A 16,035-nucleotide genomic window follows, 5' to 3' on the forward strand; every position below is an offset into this window, starting at 1 on the left:
TGGAGTACAGATGTTAAGCACCAGTCCACCATAGCCATCACAAATAACAACAAAGAACAAGCAGAAATGGCAAAATTGTTTCAGCAAAGAAGTCACGTCACAAAGCATTAAAAACCTGGGGTATAAAGGGTTATTTTATGTTGACAAAAGGTACAACACATTGAGGAGCAATAATAGCCCTGGAATTTATGTATTAAACAACAAAGTACTGAAGTATATAAAACAAAAACTGTTTTAAAGAATCCAAAAGTAAGTTAGCAAAGCCAAAATTAGAAATGTTTATACATTACTCATAATTTGACAGAATAATTAGAAAACATCAGTAAGGACACACATTTGAATGATGTGATTATAAAGCTTGATTAAATAGAAATATAACTTTTGAAACCATCGCTATAGGTATACAAAAATATAGCTATTTTGAAACCACAGTCTTTTTAAATGTGCTTGAGACATTTGCAAAACTTGATCCTATGTTGAGCCATGAAGTAAATTTTCACGAAATTTCAAAGAGTAGAAATCTCACACACCCCACATTTTTTAAATAAAACTAGAATAGATCAACAAAATGAAAGGAGAGAAGGGGGAAACCACTTAAAGTGGTGAAGAAAAGTTTCTGTATAACTCTTGCCTTAAAGTTGTACTCAAAACTGAAATTACACACTATTTAATAATTAATAACAATGTATCAAAGCATAAACAATATAATCAAATATAAACAAAATCATACTCTTAAGCACTTTTATTTAAAAATAAAAAAGATTGAAACCAAGTGAAATAAACAGATAATGTTAGAAGCTATAATGGGAACATTAAAATCAACCCAGGAAAAGTAAAAGAAAAGAATTCTGAAGCATAAATTTATAAATTAAAAACACAACAGCAAAATTGAGAAATAAAGCCAAGAAATAATTTTTGTAAAATATCTTCAAACTAGTACAACCTCTGTGGAAAGTAACATGGAGATACTTCAAAGAGATACAAGTAGAACTACCATTTGATCTAGCAATCCTATTACTGGGCATCTACCCAAAGGAAAAAAGACATTCTATAAAAAAGACATCTGCACTAGAATGTTTATAGCAGCACAATTCACAATTGCAAAGATGTGGAAACAACCCAAGTGCCCTTCTATACATGAGTGGATTAATAAAATGTGGTATATGTATATCATGGAGTTCCACTCAGCCACAAAAACCAATGGTGATCTAGCACCTGTTGTATTATCCTGGATAGAGGTGGAGCCCATTCTACTAAGTGAAGTATCCCAAGAATGGAAAAACAAGCACCACATGTACTCACCATCAAATTGGTATTAACTGAGCAAGATTTATGTGCACATATAGTAGGAACATTCATCAGGTGTCGGGCAGGTGGGAGGGGGGAGGAGGGCATGGGTATATTGACACCTCATGGGTGCAGTGCACACCGTCTGGGGGATGGACACACTTGAAGCTCTGACTTGGGTGGGGTAAAGGCAATATATGTAACCTAAACATTTGTACCCCTGTAATATGCTGGAATAAAAAATAAAGAAAAGAAAATATCAGTGAAATAAAACATCTAGTAAGTTTAAGAACAAAGGAAAAGAAAACAAACATGTAATGCTAGGAATAAAAAAGTGGCTACGACCAGAGGTGGAGGAGACTTTTAAAATATAAAAGAACACTATAAATTTATACCATTAGATTTGAAAATTTGTATAAAATGGATGATTTTGTAAGAAAATATAAATTGCCAGAATTGTCTCATGGATATATAGAAAATCTGACAACCCAATAACTATTTAACTGTAATGGGGACAAAACATATGGACATGTAAATGTCCATAACCCAAGCCCTCTTCCCCCTCATTCCAACAGCTGAACCCCACAGATGAAGTATTCTACTCAATAGCAAATAAAACCCTAAATAACCCAATTTGAAAAAGGGCAAAGGACTTCAACAGATATTTCTCCAAAGAAGGCATACAAATGGCCAACAAGTGTATGATAAGATGCTCAAAATTATTAATTTTCAGGGAAATGCAAACCAAGACTATAATGATATATCACCTCACACCTGTTAGAATGGCCATTATTATGAAAAAGATATGTGTTGGTGAGGATGTGGACATTGTTGATGGGAATGTAAAATGATATAGCATCTGTGGAAAACAGTATGTGAGCTCCTCAAAAAAAAAATTAAAATAGAACTACCATAGGAACCAGCAATTGCACTTCTGGGTATATATCCAAAATAATTGAAACCAGAATCTTGAAGAGATATCTTCACTGCCATGTTCATTGCAGCATTATTCACAATAGACAAGATATGGAAACAACACAAATATCCACTGACAGAAGAATGAATAAAGAAAATGTGAGATACACACACACACACAGGAATATTATTCTGTCTTTGAAAAGGAAGGAAATACTACCACTTGAAACAACATGGGTGAACCCAGAGGACATTGTGCTAAATTAAATAAGCCCACCACAGAGGAACAAATACTGCATGACTCCACTTATATAAGGTATCTATAACTCAGAGAAGCAGAGAATACAATTGAGTGCTTGCTAGGGGTTTTGGCAGGGTGAGGGAAATGTGGAGTTGTTGTTCAATGGGTACAGATTTTCAGTTATGCCAGATGAATACGTTCTAGAGACCTGCTGTACAACATAGTGTCTACAGTTAACAATATTGTATTTTACACTTCAAAATTTGTTAAGAGGGAGGATCTCATGTTAAATGTTCTTACTACAAAAAAAAAGATAAAAGGAAACTTTCAGAAATGTTGGATGTGTCTATCACTATGATTTTGGTGATGGTATCAGGGCATTTGCATATGTCCAAACTCATCAACTTGTACATATTAAGTAAGTGCTGTTCTTCAATTATACCTCAATAATGCTATTTTTTTAAATCACAGTACAAATCTCTGATAAGTCTTATTAATAAAAATAAAAGGCACAAATATACAATACTAGGATTGTAAATGAAGAGAGAATTACACATACAAAATAAAATATAAAGATAAGGGAGAGGGTGGACTAGGAAGAACCAAAACCTCATTTCCCTGCAGAAACATCAAACAAGTAAGAACAGTATGATTAAAATAGTTTTGTGGGAGTTCTAGGAACCAATCCAGGATCTGCTGTATTCAAGCAAATGCCAAATCAAGAAAAGTCACACTCAAAACAGTAGGAAATATCATGGAATTTTGGTTTGCCCTTGCCCCAATCCCTCCCTGGAGCAGAGCAAGATGGTCAGGAGGAAGTCTCCCAATACCTGGTGCCTTCTATGGAATGGAAAGAAAAGAGTGGAACTGGTTTTCAATATAATGGTCTTCATAGGGGCTGACTAAGGGACTGGTTTCTATCTCACCTGACTCAGAGTTAAGAAGGGAACAGAGGCATAGTTTGGAAAATCACGTTGGAGGCTGCTAAAAGCAGTGGCAGGTGCCAAAGCATGTGACAGATTTAGGGGAATGCAGACCTGTAAATCTCCGATGGCCAGAGATTATAGGCAAAGGAATACAACAGAATATCTAAAGCTCTGAGAAGAAGCAGGCTTGGACTTGATAGATATGAACTTTAAATCAACTGTCTCAATATGCTCAAAGAGCTAAAGGAAAATATGGACAGAGTAATAAACAGAACTAGAAAAATTATAGGAAAAATGAAAATATCAGCAAAGATATAAAAATAATAAAAGAAGAACTAAACAGAATTCTGGGGATGAAAAATACCATAACTTGGTATTTGGAATTGAAAAAGTCAACAGCAGACTGTAATACGTAGAAGAAGGAATCTGCAAACTTGAAGCCAAGTTATTTAAAATTAATGACTCTATCATCATTATTCAATTCATCCACGTAACAAAAACACTTGTACCCCCTTAATATTTTAAAATAATTTTTTAAAAATAAAATTAATTAGTCTAAGGAGAAAAGGGAAAAAAAAAAGAATGACAAAAAGTGAACAGAGCCTAAGGGACTTATAGGACACCATCAAGAAGACCAATATACACATTATAGAAATTCTAGAGGAGAAAAGACAAAAAAAGAGTAAGATCTTATTTGAATAAATAATGGCCTATATTTTTCAAATACGAGGAAATATATGGATGTACCAATACAAGAAGCTGAATGAGCTTCAGGGAGAATAAACCCAATGAAACCCACACCAGGCCACATTATAATTAAATTATTGAAAAACAAAGACAGAGAATCTTGAAAGCAACAAGAGAAAATCAACTTGTCACATGCAAGAGATTATCAATAAAAATATCAGTGGATTTCTCAGAAGAAACCTGTGGGGCATAAAGCAGTACAATGACGAAAGAAAAAAAACCTGCCAACCAAGAATTCTACACCTTGTTTTTTTCCAAGATGGCTGACTAGAAGCATGCCCAGTACACCTCATCCACTTAGAAGAACCAAGATAGTGTGTAGACTATAGCACTTTGAATACATTATCCAAGAGAGAACATGAGAGTTTAACAGAAAAGTGAAAGAAAACTTCAAAATCTAGGGAGGAGAATGAAAATAAGCAGCCTGCATAGCCAGGACTCACTGGGAACCAGGAGTGAATTCCCTATATGGGAGAGGGTGAATGAGTGTCTCTCTGAGGTACAATTTCCACTTGGGAATGTAAAATCCAGGCTATAGGAGAGCACCTTGACTCTCCCAAGCCATGTATCTAACTTAAGGAGTGGCCAGGAGACTGTGAAAAGAAACTGCTCCAGGGAATATCCCATGTACTTCCTGAGACCTAAGTGGCTATGGTAAGACACCGCTTTCAATCCCAGCTTTTAACAAACTGTACACGGTCCTGGGAACCAGTGGAGCCAGACCTAGACATTAGGGAAACTCATACTGCTGATTGCAGGACCAGGGCTTGAGCAAAGGACGGGCTCCTGCAACCTGGTTCCTGAACAGTGAGCATGGCATGAGCTCCAAGCCATTGATGCTGAAACCATGAATCCCCTCCTGGGACCTGAGAAGTACAAGAGTTGCTGCAGAGGCTTGGTCTTGAGCCAGGTAGTGGCTGCTACAGCCTGGGGCTGAATTATGAGCTAGGTGTGAACTTCCAGGACTGAGTGAACAAGTGAGTTGGCTGCCACAGCTGGGATGGGGGAAGGGAGCCCCGCAGAGATTGGGGCATGAGATGAACACAAGCTCCCCCACCTGCTGGCCAAAGTGGTGGCCGCTGGGACCAGCCCCATCCCCCCATGGCAGGACCTTGGCACAGCAGAGGTCATCTCTCATGCAAGCATTTTGCCAGAGGCCTGAGAATCACCCTGACCCCTAATCATGGCTCACCACTGTGGGGCCTAAGCACAAGCTTGCATATTCCAACTCCACTGGGCTTCATTCCCCCACCCCCAGACAGGGTACAGGATCCAGGCCCCTGGGTGTTCCACACTTCAATCCACTATGTGGGACACCTGAGCACGTCTCCTGGGGGACAGGGTTGGGCTTAAACCCCCTACTGCTACAACATCAGCTGGCTCCTACCTGCAAGCAGCACTTACTGTTCTGGAGGCCAGCATTCACAGCCCATTGCAACTCCTGCCAACACAAAAGCACACCATCTCAAAGTGAAAGAACAAGTTCTAAAATCAGGAAGAAAAAAAAGCATCTAGTCACCTACAAAGGAAACCCCATCAAACTAATAGCAGACTTCTCAACAGAAACCTTACAGGCCAGACAACAGTGGGATAACATATTCAAAATGCTGAAAGAAAAAAAAAAAAAAAACTTTCATCCAAGCATTCTAAGGCAAAGAATTCATGACTAAGACCTCAAAAGCACAAGCAACAAAATAAAAAATAGACAAAGGACACTTAATTATACTATTAAAAAGTTTTTGCAAAAGAAAAGAAATAATCGATAGAGTGAACAGATGACTCACAGAATGGGAGAAAATATTTGCAAACTATGCATCGGACAGAGGACTCTTATCCAGAATATATACAAGTAACTCAAAAAAACTCAACCAAAAAACCCTACAAATAATTCCATTAAAATATGGGCAAAGAACATGAATAGACATTTTTATAATTTTTATTGATACATAATAATTGTACATATTCATGGGGTACATGTTATATTTTGATACAAGCATATAACATATAATGATCAAATCAGGGTAATTGGGACATGATTCACCTGAAACATTTATCATTGCTTTATGTTGGGAACATTTGAAAACTTCTAGCTAATGAATAGACATTTTTAAAAGAAGACAAATGAATGGCCAACATGTATATGAAAAAAGTGATGCTCAATATCACTAATTATCAAAGAAATGCAAATTAAAATTACAATGAGATAGCATCTTACTCCAGTCAGAATCACTATCATTAAAAAGATAAAGAATATCAGATGTTGGTGAGGATGCAAAGTAAAGGGAATGCTTATACACTATTGGTGGGAATGTAAATTAGTGCAACCTCTATAGAAAACAGTATGGATAATTTTCAAAGAACTAAAAACAGAACTATGATTTCATTTATCAATCCCACTACCGGATATATACCCAAAGGGAAAGAAATAAATATATCAAAAGGTACCTGCACTCATATGTTTATTTGTGGCACTATTCACAATAGCAAAGATATAGGATCAACCTAAGTGTTCATAAAAAGATGACTGAATAGAGAAAATGTGGTTCAAACTTCATATACTATATAAAAAAAGAAAATGTGGTATTTATACACAATGGAATACTACTTAGCCATAAAAAGAATAAAACCATGTCTTTTGCAGCAATATGTATGGAACTGAAGGTCATTATCTTAAATGAAATGAGCCAGACACAGAAAAAAATATATAGCACATTCTCACTCATAAGTGGGTACTATAAAAGGAACATTACATGGATGTAGAGAGTGGAATGATAGGTGATGAAGACTTGAAAGGATGAGGGGGCAGTAAGTAAGGGGGTGGATGATGAGAAATTACTTAATGTGTACAGTGTATGTTATTCTGGTGATGGATACACTAAAATCCCTGACTTGACCACTATGCAACCTATGCATGTAACAAAATTGTACTTGTACCCCATACATTTATATAAATTTTTTTAAAAAGAATTCTACACCTAACAAAACTTTACATTAAAAATGAGGGAGAAATTAAGACATTCCCAGATAAACAAAGCTGAGGGAATCCATTACTACTAGACTTGCCCTATAAGCAATGCTAAAGGGTATCCTGCAATTTGAAATGAAAATAGATGGTAAGTTCAGGCCCTATGAAAATAAAAAGTAAAGATAAATACATGGACAAAGATGAATACATAAACAAATATAAAAACCAGTGTTATTTTAATTTGTAACTTCACTTTTTATTACTTACAGTATTTAAAAGAGAAAACCATTAAATACACAATATAGGAATATAGTAATATAATTTGTGACATCAGTACCATAAAGTAGGGAGTGGAGCTGTAACAGAGTAGAATTTTTGTATGTGATTAAAGTTAAGTTGATATCCATTTAAAATAGTTACAATTTTAGGATTTTAATTGTAATCCCCATGGCAACCACAAAGAAAATATCTGTAAAATACACAAAAAGGGAAATAAGAAGGGGATTAGAACATGTTACCATAAAAAACATCAACTAAATGCAAAGGAAGGGGGTAATGGAGGAAATGAGGGACAAAAATGGTGTAAGATATACAGAGAAAGAAATAACAAAATGACAATATCAAGTCCTTCCCTACCAGTAACTACTTTAAAGGTAAGTAGATTAAACTCCCTACCAAAAGACATAGATTGACACAATATTTTTTAAAGGATCCAACTATGTGCACTCTACACGAGACTCACTTGGGATGTAAGCACTGCATAGTTGAATGTGCAAGGATGGAAAAGATATTCTACGAAAATAGTAAACAAAAGAGATCAAGAGTAGCTATACGAGTATCAGACAAAAGACTTTAAACCAAAAACTGTTTAAGAGACAAATTAATACATTAGATAATGATAAAAGGGTAAAATAAAGAAGAGATAATAATTATAAACATATATGCACCAATATCAGAGCTCCTAAATATATGAAGCAAACATATAGAAGTGAAGGGAGAAATAGTTTGACAGTAATCATAGGAGATGATAATACCACACTTTCAATAATAAATACAACAACCACAAAGAAGATCAGTAAGAAATATAGAACTTGAACAACACTATAGACCAATTGGACCTAATAGATGTATAAAGAACATTCTATGCAACAATAGCAGAATACACTTTATTCTCAAGTACACATGGAATATTTTCTAGGATAGGTCATATGTAAGACTACAAAATAAATCTTAATACATTTATAAACATTGAAGTGAAAGAAACTATCTCTTCTAATCATAATGGAATGAGAGTTGGTGTCAATATCATAAAGAAAACTTGAAAAACCAAAACAAATGGGTTAAGGGGAACACAAAAGGAAAATCAGAAAATACTGAGACAAATGAAGTAAAATAAAATGAAAATTAAAAATATATAAAAATTTTGGGGATGCAGTGAAAGCAGTGCAAAGAGTAACATTTATATCTGTAAATGCTTACATTAAAAATGAAGAAAGATCACAAATCAACAACCTAAATTTATACCTCAAGGAACTGGAAAGAGAAAAACAAACTAATTTCAAAGTTAGCAGAAGGAAGAACATAATATTAGTGGAGAGATAAAATAGTGAGCAATAATGACCGGGAAAACAATATAATAAATCAATGAAACCAAGATCTGAATCTTTGAAAATAGCAGGGAAGGACAAGATGGCAAACTAGAGACATCAGTCGCCAGATTGTCCCACAAAGAAGAAAAAGTTTCAGATGAAAAAGCATAGCCCCAGTGAAATACTGAGGGAAAGCTGCCAGAATTTACGCTTAGTGGAGATCACATGGGAAGAAGTTGCATAACAGAAAAATTTGGAACAAGATTTTGGCAGAGACCAGCCCTGAGGATTGAGAGTCCAGCAGAAAGGGTATATGGAAGTGTTTACTTTTCCTCCTTTCACACTTATGACAGTCTGCCAACTCCTAATTTGTTGGAGAGCCCTTATACCCTGAGGAATCCAGGTGCTGCTGACATCAGTGAACTGGGAGCTTCTTGGGAGCAGAGGACCAGGCTGTGGGCCTGAATAGGGTCACTTCCCCCATCACAGATTGTAAAATGAAACCTGAAAAATCAAAGAATAGCTATAATTCTAAAATAGTATCAATACAACAAATATTCTTATGAGTATATGCTATGTTACCCAGTCTGGTATCAAACTCTTGTCCTCAAGTGATCCTTCTGCCTCTGCCTCCCAAAATGCTGGAATTACAGGCATGAGCCACCATGCTTGCCCTGAAGATATTCTTAATGGTCCATCACAAAATGAAGTAATGGGAGAACCACAGTTGGTAGAATATGAACTCAGTTTATATAAACAAACTGAAACAAGATAAAATATAAATAAATATCTTATATTGTACTCAATTGGCAGTGTTGCCATAGAAATCAATTACAAATGTTTATCCTGAAAGATGCTACTATAATGTTTACCAACTCAAATACTGATAAGGGTTGTTCAAAGTTAAATTTATGGAATACTAGGAAAATAGGTTGAATTGGAACCTGTGGACCATTTTATAATATTCATGAGCAATAATTTTTAAAGCCATAGAAGGCTATTGTTTTAATAGAAATTAGAAGCTTTAAAATCATCTCCCTTTATCACTTTCAACAGTCACATGGCCATAAACCAAAGACTCAAATAATTTCAAATGATCACTGATACTACTTGGGCAAAAATTCTCATGTGTCAGTATTTTTAATGCTGTGTACATCAAATTATAGTAAAAAGGTGACTATAAACAAGATGAAGCCCCTCTATTTTCAGGAATAGCACACTACATTACAATAAACTGAGTTTATATTCCACCAACTGTGGTTCTCCTGTTACTTCATCTTGTAATAGACCAGTAAGAATATCTTCAGGCCAGGCGTGGTGGCTCACGCCTGTAATCCTAGCACTTTGGGAGGCCGAGGTGGGAGGATTGCTCGAGGTCAGGAGTTCGAGAGCAGCCTGAGCAAGAGCGAGACCCTGTCTCTACTAAAAGAAAATAGAAAGAAATGATCGGGACAGCTAAAGATATATATAGAAAAAAGTTAGCCAGGCATGGTGGCGCATGCCTGTGGTCCCAGCTACTTGGGAGGTTGACGCAGAAGGATTGCTTGAGCCCAGGAGTTTGAGGTTGCTGTGAGCTAGGCTGACGCCATGGCACTCTAGCCTGGGCAACAGAGCAAGACTCTGTCTAAAAAAAACAAAAAAGAATATCTTCAGGGTAAATATGGTGGCTCATGCCCACAATCTCAGCATTTTGGGAGGCAGAGGCAGGAGGATCACTTGAGGACAGGAGTTTGAGACCAGCCTGGGCAATACAGCAAGATCCTGTTTCTACAAAAAAAAAAATAGAAAAATTAGTAGGGCATGGTGATACATGCCTGTAGTCCTGCCTACTCAGGAGGCTGAGGCTGGAGGATTACCTGAGCCCAGGAATTGGAGGTTACAGTGAGCTATGAGCATTCCACTGCACTCCAGGATGGGTCACAGAGTAAGACCCTGTCTCAAAAAAAAAAAAAAAAAAGAATATCTTCAAATCCAGTAGTCTCAGCATTACCCCTCAAAATATCCAGTGAAAGAAATGGAAGGAGCTGATCCTGTTGCACTGCCTTAAATTTCATTTCTAATTTTAGTGGAGCAAATAGACCCTGGATGTTTATCAGTATGAAAAAAAATCATTTTATCATGATTAAGCTGGAATTTCTTTTCTGACAATTTAAGAAGATGACTAGGCAAAATTTACCTTTCACACAAGAAAAGCCTTTCTGAAGAAGTTCACAACTTTCGAAAGGTCCACTTGCTGAAAGTTCAGCAACTGAAATATTGTCTTTTAGCTGAGATCCAAGACCTCTGGCATTCATCTTCAGCTTCTCTGAAAACAGCCTCTCAGCCCTGTTATTGTCAGCCAACCGCATAATTACACTTTTAGATTGTCCATTGCAAGTGTATATGCTAAGAGAGGAGAGAGAACAGAATTATATAAAATGCTCAATTAAAACCAAACAAGGCATAAAAACAGTAAAAAACAAAGAAACAAGGAACAAAGGCAATGAAGAGAAAACAGGCTGGGTGTGGTGGCCCATGATTATAATCCCAGCACTTTGGGAGGCCAAGGCAGGAGGGTAGCTTGAGGCCAAGAGTTCAATACCAGCCTGGGCAACATAGCAAGACTCCATCTCAATAAAAAATTTTTTTAAAAATTAAAAAAAAGAAAACAGGTCAGGTGCAGTGGCTCACACCTGTACTCCTAGCACTTTGGGAGGCTGAGGAAGGAAGACTGCTTGAAGCCAGGAGCTTGAGACCAGCCTGAGCAAGAATGAGACCTCATCTCTACAAAAAAATAGAAAAATTAGCTGGACATGGTGGTGCACACTTGTAGTCCCAGCAACTCGGGAGGCTGAGGCAGGAAGATCACATGAGCCCAGGAATTTGAGGTTGAAGTGAGCTATGATGATGCCACTGCACTCTAGCCCAAGCAACAGAGTGAGACCATGTCTCAAAAAAAAAAAAGAAAGAAAAGAAAAAAAGAAAGAAAGAAAGAAAAGAGAAGGGAAAGAAAACTGTTATAATTATGGTAGATATTAATCTGACTATGTCAATAAACACTTTAAATAAAATGGTATAAATATACCAATTAAAATACAGATATTGTCAAAGTGTATCAAGAAAAATAAAACTCAACTATATGTTGTCTACAAGAATCACACGTTAAATATAGACACAGACTAAAAGTAAAGGGATGGAGAGATATATCATGCAAAAGAAAGCAAGAGTGGCTATATTAATTTCAGACAAACCAGGTTTCAGAGCAAGGAAAATTATCAGGGATAAAGAGAGGCGTTACATGATAAAGGGTTAATTATTCAAGAAGACATAGTGTTGAGCCTAAGAAATATTGATTTATGGAAATGCCCCATATATTTTTAGAGACAGAAATGATTTCAGGAGTCTTGCAAGGCTTTGCCCTAAAGGAAAATATAAACATGTTAGTTTGCATATCAAAAGCTGCCTCACCTCAGGAGGGAGTCTCAATGGTCAGTAGCAGCTGCATTCCAAGGTGATGCTGCAGTCCAAACCTGTGGCTCTTACCTGCTTTGAAAGACAAAGGAGGTTTTCCCTAGAGGCACGAGAAGCGGAGCTGATCAACAAAGACAGGCCGCTGGAGAAGAGAGCAGATCAGAGATGAAAGCTGATCAATAAGATATGCTGCCTGAGCTGGGTCCAGATGGTACCATGTGGTTAAAGTAAATACCACAAGGGACAGCTCATGTTTGACTTCTGAAATCTCTGTTTCTAATACACAATAACCATAGCCACGATGTCTCTGTTTTTACTAAAGTAATAGCCTTATCATAAAACTTAGAAGTTTGTCCTAAGAAGATTTTATAACCTTTTGTTCACCTGGATAGAGTTAGTTAAAGGATCTGTAGAAGCCTTTTGGAAGACTTTGACCCTAAACCAAACTACCTGTTATTATGTAAATCCTATTACCGCTGGCAACCGAAACTTTGTACATTATAAATATTTGTGTAAAACTTCAGTCTTGGTTACATCTTCATAAATCTATTCTTTATAAACTATATCTTTGGCTCTGTGTATTATTTTTATTTCTGTTTCCTGCTATTTTTCCCTCCCTTGCGACGACCCCTGTCTGAGGGACCCAAACTTTTGCTGGGAGCATGGCTAACTCCCCACAACATAGCAATCCTTAATGTGTATGCACCTAACAACAGGGTGCCAAAATCCATCAGGCAAAAACTGCTAAAACTGCAAAGAGAAATGGACAAATCCACTATTACAGTTAGAGACTTCCATATCCCTCTATGAGGAATGGACAGATACAGCTGGCAGAAAATGGAGAAGGACCTAGTCGAACTCAACAAAACCAAGAATCAATTGGATATAATTAATATGTATAGATTACATCATCCAACAGCAACAGAATATATATTCTCAAGTTCACATGGAACATTCACCAAGATACACCACATTCTGGGCCATAAAACATACCTAGACAAATTTAAAAGAATAGAAATTAAATAATGTATGCTCTCAGCCTACAATGGAATTAAACCATAAATCAATAACAGAAAGATGGCTGAAAAATACCAAAATACAAGGAGATTAAACAACACACTTCTAAATAACACGTGGATCAAAGAGTCAATGAAATCCTTATCAAAATATCAGGAAAATATTTTGTTAAAAATTACAATCTGATCATAAAATTTTTATGGAAATACAAAGGAACAAGAATAGAGAACATAATATTGAAAAAGAACAAAGTTGGAGGATTCACATATCCTGATTTCAAACCAACTACAAAGCTACAGCAATCAATACAGTGTGCTAACGGCACAAGGACAGACACATAGATGAATGAAACAAAATAGAAAGTAAAAAAAATCAACCCCTAAAGTTATTGTCAATTGATTTTCAAAAAGCTAGCAAGGCAATTCAATGGAGAAAATATATTTTTTTCAGCAAACAGCACTGGGACAATTGGATATACACATGCAACAAGATGCATTTAGACTCTTGTGCTCACTTTGGCAGCACATATACTAAAATTAGAATGATATAGAGAAGATTAGCGTGGCCCCTGCAAGGATGACATGCAAATTCGTGAAGTGTTTCATATTTTTGAAGACCCCTAAGGCAATCACAGCAACAACAAAAATAAATAAATGGGACCTGATTAAATTAAAAAGCTTCTGCACAGCCAAAGAAACAGTCACGAGAGCAAACAGACAACCTACAGAATGGGAGAAAATTTTCACATGCTACAAATCCAATAAAGGGCTGATAACTAGAATCTATTTAGAACTCAGGAAAATCAGCAAGAAAAAAATCAAACAACCCTATCAAAAAATGGGCAAAGGATATGAATAGAAATTTTTCAAAAGAAGATATAAGAATGGCTAACAAACATATGAAAAAATGCTCAACATCCCTAATCATCAGGGAAATGCAAATCAAAACCACAATGAGATATCACTTAACTCCAGTGAGAATGACCTTTATCAAAAAGTCCCAAAACAACACATGTTGGTGTGGATGCGGAGAGACAGGAACACTCATACACTGCTGGTGGTACTGCAAACTAGTGCAACCCCTGTGGAAAGCAATATGGAGATACCTTAAACAGATTCAAGTAGACCTACCATTTGATCCAGCAATCCCATTATTGGGCATCTACCCAAAAGAACAAAAGTCATTCTATAAAAAAGACACCTGCACCCGAATGTTTATAGCAGCACGATTCACAATTGTAAAGATGTGGAAACAACCCAAATGTCCATCAATTCATGAATGGATTAGTAAAATGTGGCATATGTATACCATGGAGTATTACTCAGCTATAAAAAATAACGGTGATATAGAATCCCTTTTGTTCTCCTGGAGAGAGTTGGAACCCATTCTATTAAGTGAAGTATCCCAAGAATGGAAAAATAAGCACACATGTACTCACCAGCAAATTGGTTTCCCTGATCATCACCTAAGTGCACATTTGGGAATAATACCAATTGGGTATCGGACAGAGGTGGGGGGTGGGGGGAGGGGATGGGTGTATACCTACACGATGAGTGCGATGTGCACTGATAAAAAAAAAGAAATCTGGGAAAAATACTGTGACTAATAATTGAATTTGGCAGGGTTACAGGAATAAAGTTCATATTCAAAAATTAAAAAATAGATAAATAAATGAAATATAATATCCATAGACTCTTACCTTGCATCATATACAAAAAAAAAACATAAACTTAAATATAAGAGCTAAAACTACCAAACTTTTAGAAGAAAACATAAGAAAAAAATCTTCAAGACCTTGGGTTAGACAAATCATCCTTATATTTTACCAAATTCACAATTTTTTAAAAACAAGATAATTTTGAGGTGATATATATGCTAATTACCCTGATTTCATCATTACATAATATATACATGTATTGAAATATCACATTAACCATATAAATATGTACAATTATTATGTGTCAACTAAAAATAAAATGATAAATTAAATTAAAATTTAAATTTTTTGAGTATTAAGAGACACCATTAAAAGAATGAAAACATAGACTGGGCAAAAACCATATGGGTGGAGGGGCAAGATGGCAGATGAGAAAAACTGCCAGCCAGAGTCTCTCTTCAAGAAAGACAGATTTTAGAAGGAAGTGAAAAAAAAAAACAAAAAACACAGGCAGACAAACACAGATCGGATGAGGGTCAGAAGGAAGGGTGCCTGAAAATACAGGAGACTCCATGGGAAAAAGTTGTGGAGCAGAACTGGAAAAAGAAGGCCCTCGAGAGGCATAGAGACCAGTGACAAGGGTAGGTGGAGCGGTTAAATTTCCCCTCACTTGCATCTCGGACTGCTGGTGGGCTCATGAGAAGTTGGAGAAACCTGCCAACACCAGCCCAGAGATGGCTGCTGCCAGTGAGTGGTGAGCCTCTTGCGGACAGGGCACCAGGCCCCAAGCTTCCTCAGGGCACCTCCCACCCCAGAGACAAAAGCCAATCAGCAGGAGCCATATTGCTTCATTATCACCTTCCCCTTCCCTACCCATGGCCACTGAGAGAGACAATTTAGCCACCACCCAGAGGCAGCTGCAGGGAACGGGATCATTCCTTTTGGGGCTCTACAGAAGACTGAGGGGTACTCAGACTGTGAGCTCCCTACCAGCCAGCCCTCCCAGGTGCCACTTGCCTGGTGACTCCAGGACAGTGGGGCAAATCTCGAGGCAGAGAGACATCGATCCAGCTCGGGCACCCCGTGAATGACTTGAGAACAGCACTCCACTCCTTGGCAGGGTCAGGGATTGATCTACAGGGCCCAGGAGACAGGCCTATAGACCAGATCCGATACACCCAGGTCTCAATCACATTGCCCCAGGGCACAGAACGGATATTTGTAAACTAGCATACTGAGGT

The 16,035-nt window shown here is 37.0% G+C and overlaps 1 non-coding gene across 1 annotated transcript; it reads left to right on the forward strand.

Annotated features, from left to right (window-relative positions):
• The first annotated feature begins 13,643 nt into the window (after window positions 1-13,643).
• On the forward strand, window positions 13,644-13,748 carry LOC138379268 (U6 spliceosomal RNA). The gene has a single exon (XR_011232047.1). It is a non-coding gene; the product is annotated as a U6 spliceosomal RNA (small nuclear RNA).
• Window positions 13,749-16,035: the final 2,287 nt, after the last annotated feature.

The sequence above is a fragment of the Eulemur rufifrons genome, chromosome 30 (genome assembly GCF_041146395.1).
Source record: "Eulemur rufifrons isolate Redbay chromosome 30, OSU_ERuf_1, whole genome shotgun sequence".
NCBI classification, from domain to species: Eukaryota; Metazoa; Chordata; class Mammalia; order Primates; family Lemuridae; genus Eulemur; species Eulemur rufifrons.